We start from the raw sequence: 6,466 nt of genomic DNA on the forward strand, positions 1-6,466 counted from the left end.
TCACAACACCCAACTCGGTGTTACAATAAACTCTAATAGAGTAAAATATTAACACCAATGCAGATAACAACAACACTGTTACAGAGTTAAGTGCAGCTTTGTAGAAAACACTGGCAGAGTTAAAATTCTACACTGTTCTGGTGTTGACCTAACACTTCAGAAAAATGGAAATCAGTCTATATATATATATATATATATATATATATATATATATATATATATATATATATATATATATATATATACACATACATGCATACACACACACACACACACGCTGTTCATTGTAAAGTAAAAAATAAAGAATGCAAAAAGTTGTTTTAAACTAGTTCTTTATTTACAAGCAAGTCCATTTACATCACAGAAGGTTAACTTTTAAAATAAATGATGAAGGCATAATATATGCATTTCTTTCATAAGCTATTAAAGCTGCTTATAAGTGTGTAATACTTCAAGTCCTGCATGTCAGTGAATATATGTCCTGTGTCAGTGAAGTTGGTTCAGTACCTTCAACTTTGCAACAGAACAGCAGTACTTGAGTCAACACAACATTCAGCAGATGAAAAAACAGTCACAGGATATCTGTGGATCAGTTGTGTCCAGTTGCTAACAGTGCAGTTCAGTTGTGGTTTCATATGCAGAACAGGAAAAGCTGTGTAGATCCAACTCTCTGGAATCCTGGTTCCCTAAACAACACAATACCAGACCAATTACAATTAATTCTAGTTGTATTTTATAAATACAGTAAGTTTATGGTGCAAAAAGTTCAATCATCTTGGACTTTGGTGACTCAACCAATAAACTATTTTGGTTAGAATTGACTGATTTCCAAGTACATTAAAGGCTTACTTCACCCAAGTTACTTCTGTTATTAAATTACTCACCCTCATGTTGTTCTTAACCCGTAAGACTTTTTTTCATCTTTTTTTCCATATTTTTAATAATATCTAAGAAATTTCTGTCCTTTCATTTACAGCCTATTCAGCCTCCACTTCCAAAGCCTAGAAAGGTACAAAGGAAATCATAAGTGATCTATGTGACTCCATGGGTTTAACCTCATTTTTATGAAACAAGTGCTTTATTTGCTCAAAAAATCTCAACCCCATTTATAATATATATATATATATATAAATATATTTTGCAAACACGGCATTTGCATAGTTTAATGAAAATGTATGTTAAAACACTGGAGTTGCATGGAGTACTTTAATGATGTACCTTTATATATTTCTGTGGCTTGAAAGTGGTAGTTGCATGGACTGTCTATGATTCAAAATGCGCCGAGGCTTAATGAAGCGGTGTTTTGAAATCTGCCATGCCGTTATTTAGTTTTTTTTACGCACAAAAACTATTCTCGTCACCTCAGAAAATGATTGTAGAGCCACTGTAGTGAGATGGGCTTTGTAACGACATCTTTAGTGCCTTTATGGGTCTTGAGAGAGGAAATGATATAGGTGTCAATGAAGGCCTTTCTGAGCCATCGGATTTCAACACTAATATCTTCATCTGTGTCTGAAGATGAATGGAGGTCTTAAGGGTGTCCAACGACAAAAGGGTGAGTAAATGATGACAGAATTTTCATTTTTGGGTGAACTAACCCTTAAGAAATCTCACTTACTAGTCATCTGCTGGAATGATTTTTGTTCCCTTCTTCCTGACTTTGTGATGTTGGGGGCAGGTGATTTCCCAATCTGTTGAGTCTAAAATCAAACAGAAAATATATACCTGTCAAATCATGAAAACAATTAGTTTGACTCAATTCTATTAGCCAAATACCAACAAATGTGATGTTTGTGGCCATGATTCTCTCATGTTATATGTTAAATCGTACCATCTCCAGACAGGTTCTAGTCTGTACAGCCTTCAAACACCAAGCCAGGTACCCTTTACTTGCTGCATCATAGAAATTCTCCTAAAAACACAAACAGCAAAAACAATACATTTAAACATGAAGGCATATCCAAACGTTAACCAAAAGTTAGTGATAATTAGCCTACATTTTGCATAAATATTTAGTCTGAAAGAATGACTTACCCATTCTAAAAGTATTGGTCCTCCAATAATAGTGACACTTTCAAGGGTATTGGTCTGCAGTTTGTGGAGTTGTTCTTCTGTTTTTCAGTCATATGGTAGGTGTGCTGGCAACGAGCAAAATATAGTTTGAGGATGAAGAAATACTTTAAACAGTCTTAAAGTATACACGTTTCATTAGTTTTAAACACAGACTTTAGTGCATCTATCCATTATAAAAGTGCATCTATCCATCATAAAAGTGCATCTATCATCATAAAAGTGCATCCTATCCATCATAAAAGTGCATCTATCATCATAAGTGCATCTATCCATCATAAAAGTGCATCTATCCATCATAAAAGTGCATCTATCATCATAAAAGTGCATCCTATCCATCATAAAAGTGCATCCTATCCATCATAAAAGTGCATCCTATCCATCATAAAAGTGCATCCTATCCATCATAAAAGTGCATCTATCATCATAAAAGTGCATCTGTCCATCATAAAAGTGCATCTATCATCATAAAAGTGCATCTATCCATCATAAAAGTGCATCTATCATCATAAGTGCAGGTATCCATTATAAAAGTGCATCTATCATCATAAAAGTGCATCTATCATCATAAGTGCAGGTATTCATTATAAAAGTGCATCTATCCATTATAAAAGTGCATCCTATCCATCATAAAAGTGCATCCTATCCATCATAAAAGTGCATCTATCATCATAAAAGTGCATCTATCCATCATAAAAGTGCATCCTATCCATCATAAAAGTGCATCTATCCATCATAAAAGTGCATCCTATCCATCATAAAAGTGCATCTATCTATCATCATAAAAGTGCATCCATCATCATAAAAGTGCATCTATCATCATAAGTGCAGGTATCCATTATAAAAGTGCATCAATCCATCATAAAAGTGCATCTATCATCATAAAAGTGCATCCTATCATCATAAGTGCAGGTATCCATTATAAAAGTGCATTTATCATCATAAAAGTGTATCACCATAGACACTGATCTTTTTCTTTCTCACACTGTTGATCTCTAGTGTACAAGATCCAGCATCCATGGAGGGATGCATGCACGTTTTGCCTTAGTTGTCCTTTATTGTAAATAAATATTATTGATCAATATCTGTGCTTAAAGATATTTACCAATAATCTGCCAAGAAAAGCACTACAGTTTTCTATACCTTAAACATACCTTTTTGCTGCAGAACAGAAAGCATGGTCATCTGTCAGCCTTGGTTTCAGTCCAGGGGGGTGGTCAAAAATCAATGTTGATGCAGCTGATGAACATGATGCTTCTTAAGACAGAGACAGGTCAAAAGCAAATTAGGTCAACATTTTTAGAAGTTCATAAAACAATCCTGCCTAAAACTTTGTCACTTGATTTCGCAAAAAAATAGCTTTCCTTTGTTAGTAATATGAGTCTTTGAATCTGGAATTCTACCCAATAAAAATCATACACAAAGATTAAGTAGTGCAATAAGATTACACTTCGGTGAATGAACTATAACGGGGAAGAGAAAGAATGTTAGAAACCCCCGTTTGATGCTGCTTCACCAGTGAGGCCAGTGATTTTTCCAAGACATAAATACATAATTATACAGCAATTATACAGATTATTATATGTGTAGAACACTTACTTTAGGTGTTTTCTCTGTTAAAAGCACACTCCGTGTCTCAACTGCGTCACAAGCCTAGTCTGTAAGAAAGGTTTAGGCGCGTTTTAAAAGCGTTAGATATCGTTAAACGACGTCATTAAAAAAACACGTTGCAAATTAGGCTAAACACTTACTTTCGTCGTTTCCCTCATAACGTGCAAGCGGCGTGCACCCGCCTCCTCGTCGTCAGTTCCATGTCACCACTCACGAGTCAAAGAAAATGCCGCATGTGAGAAAGGTTGTTTCGTTTAAGCGTGCAGAGCATTTAAATATCGCGTTAAATAAACATTTTATAAAATACATATTGTAAATGAGCTAAAACACTTACTTATGGCGTTTCCCTGTGAAAAAGCACCCGCCTGGTCTGCTCCGTCCGAATCACGTCAACGAAAATGCCTCTATGAGAGCTGTTTAACCGTGCACAGCACATAACTAGTTATAAAACAATATAATGCTATAAAATGGATACGTAAATGAGATGGAACCAAAGGATGAAACACGCAATATCAGCGTTTCCCCTCATTGATGTTACGCATCGCGAGGCAAAGAAAATGGCGTCTGTGAGAAAAAGTTCGAGGCTTGAGCTTGTTCCGCTGCCGAAATGTCCCGGATGTGATACTCTCTGTCAGTGTTATTGATATTTAACTCTGAATATGTTCACCTGCCAGAGAGTGCGGTTTACACTAGCAGTGTTAATTCAACACCAGAAAATTAACTCTTTACTCTAAGAGTCCTTAACACCAAGATTTTGACACTGGAGATTTTGCTGTGTATCTTATAATACTGATCAAACAAGTTAAGTCCAGTCAACATTATTATGGTTAAGTAACCAACAATAATGTATTTAAATTCACACATTTGGTATATTGAAATTAAGTTTGCATACGTTGAATTCTTTGATGAGATCTCCTGTACGTTCCCCAAGGAATTCTGTCATGCAGCGGATGGCCACCTCTCGTCATATCAACAGGACAATGTTCATCCTCAAAGAAAGAAATTAATTAATGATATCTCCTCTAAGGGCCGTGAAATTTACCAAACATGCTCTAAACAGTGCCAATAGCATAGCAACACCCTGGACAAGCAATCAAAATCAACAGCACATTTTATATAAGTTAAATATGTGAAAAATAATGCTTTTTCCTTTAAAATTTACTGAAGAAAACCAGATTTAAGGGTTAGTTCACACAAAATAAAATTCCATGTACTCACCCACGTCATCCCAGACCCATTTTTTGATTAAATCTGATCCACACATAGGCAGCAACGACATTGCACCTTTAAGGTCCTATAGGCCCCTATTAAAAATGACATTCATAAAAGTTGTCGAATCTCAAAAAATGTTCATTGTGTTAACTCAAAATTTTAATTTTAAACTTTTAAGGCAACCAGGTAACTTTTTTTCGAAATAATTTTTTACAGTGTGGACCCAGCTTTTTTTTTTTTTTTTTTTTTTTTAGCACTGCATTTCTGCATATGTATTGTCTTCCACAGATGCTGAAAGGTCACAATGTTCACCACCCGCTGTTCTGATAAAACAAAGTTTGGGAAGAACTTCCTCAATTTGGTATTAAGGCACTATTAATGCACTTTAAAACTTTACCAATTACAGTCTATCATAACTGACAACCCTTTCACCAAAGTTCACTCAGCAAGGATGCGCTAATAATGAATAACATTTATTACATTATCACATTGTCAAGTTATTTTTCAGCACAATATGTTTATTTAATTCAGCACTAAAATGCTCATTTATAAAGAATACCTACCTCCTGACCTAACTGCCTGTTCATAGGCATGAAAAACTGTGGCCATGGTGTAATGAGAGGGCAGCAACTTGATATCAAAATGTTTGTAGCCAGGGATGCGACCTGAAAGAATCAGTTTGTGAAGTTCCGTGAAGTTAAAGATGAATGATACCACACGACAGATGTCATCATGCGTGAGCAGGCCTTGCTCTGATTTTTGACGGCCACCGGATGTTTTTATATGGGGGTTCTTTGTTCTATGTTTTTTGTAATACGAATAAGAATAATGACCATCGCATCAATCTTTGATTAGGGTTCTGAAGGGTTGTCAAAAAAGGGGTTTATGATCACAATAAATCACAACAGACGTACCACCCTCATCCCACGTAAACTTCAAAATGCTGAAGTGCCCAAACCAGTGTCAATGCTTCCTTTTCAATTATTAATTCAGCTGATATGACAATATTTTTATTGGAAAATAAAGAGAAAGATTCCTGAATTAACTTTCCAAATTCCAAAAAAATACTGTAGCTGTTGCATAGGGCTGGAAATCGGTTCCAAAAAGAATCGATTTCAAGGCATTGGGAATCAAGAGATGATTCCAACGTTTGGAATCGAATCCATCGAGGGGAATCGACTCCTCTTTAAGAGCCTTTTTTTCAATTCTACAGAGTTTAGCATTCATTTGTCTCTTCCTTACTAATAATGATTGGAGGTCCATTTAATTTCTGCAAAAGGTTCTTTTGGACAGGTAGTTTCAAATAACCGGTTAAAACAAAGCAAATCAGGGTTGTTGTTTGTTTTGTTTTGTTTTTTCGTCACTGAGTGATTACGTCACTAGAATGTAATTCTAACAACTTTTTTTATGGTATGAAACGTTCAAATAAAGCCATATGTGAACGCATATCACTGATTACCATACCTTTCATTAGCTGCTCCAGCGTAGTCCATCACTACACTGCTTACCGCTTTCTTAATGCCCAAGGGAGCGTCTCTCAATTCCACCAAGTGGTTGAAACGTATAATTTTAT

At 35.5% G+C, this 6,466-nt stretch overlaps 1 long non-coding RNA gene across 2 annotated transcripts; it reads right to left on the bottom strand.

Moving 5' to 3' along the window:
• Positions 1-292: 292 nt before the first annotated feature.
• Positions 293-4,295, bottom strand: LOC137092830 (uncharacterized). Of its 2 annotated transcripts, XR_010908346.1 has the most exons (8): positions 4,016-4,295; positions 3,822-3,890; positions 3,670-3,728; positions 3,225-3,327; positions 2,035-2,138; positions 1,832-1,912; positions 1,619-1,700; positions 293-686 (listed from the first exon to the last, which is right to left on the bottom strand). It is a non-coding gene; the product is annotated as an uncharacterized lncRNA (long non-coding RNA). The 2 variants fall into 2 exon arrangements; XR_010908345.1 differs by having other exon boundaries at positions 3,822-4,295.
• Positions 4,296-6,466: the final 2,171 nt, after the last annotated feature.

This window comes from Pseudorasbora parva, chromosome 11 (genome assembly GCF_024679245.1).
Source record: "Pseudorasbora parva isolate DD20220531a chromosome 11, ASM2467924v1, whole genome shotgun sequence".
Lineage (NCBI taxonomy): Eukaryota > Metazoa > Chordata > Actinopteri > Cypriniformes > Gobionidae > Pseudorasbora > Pseudorasbora parva.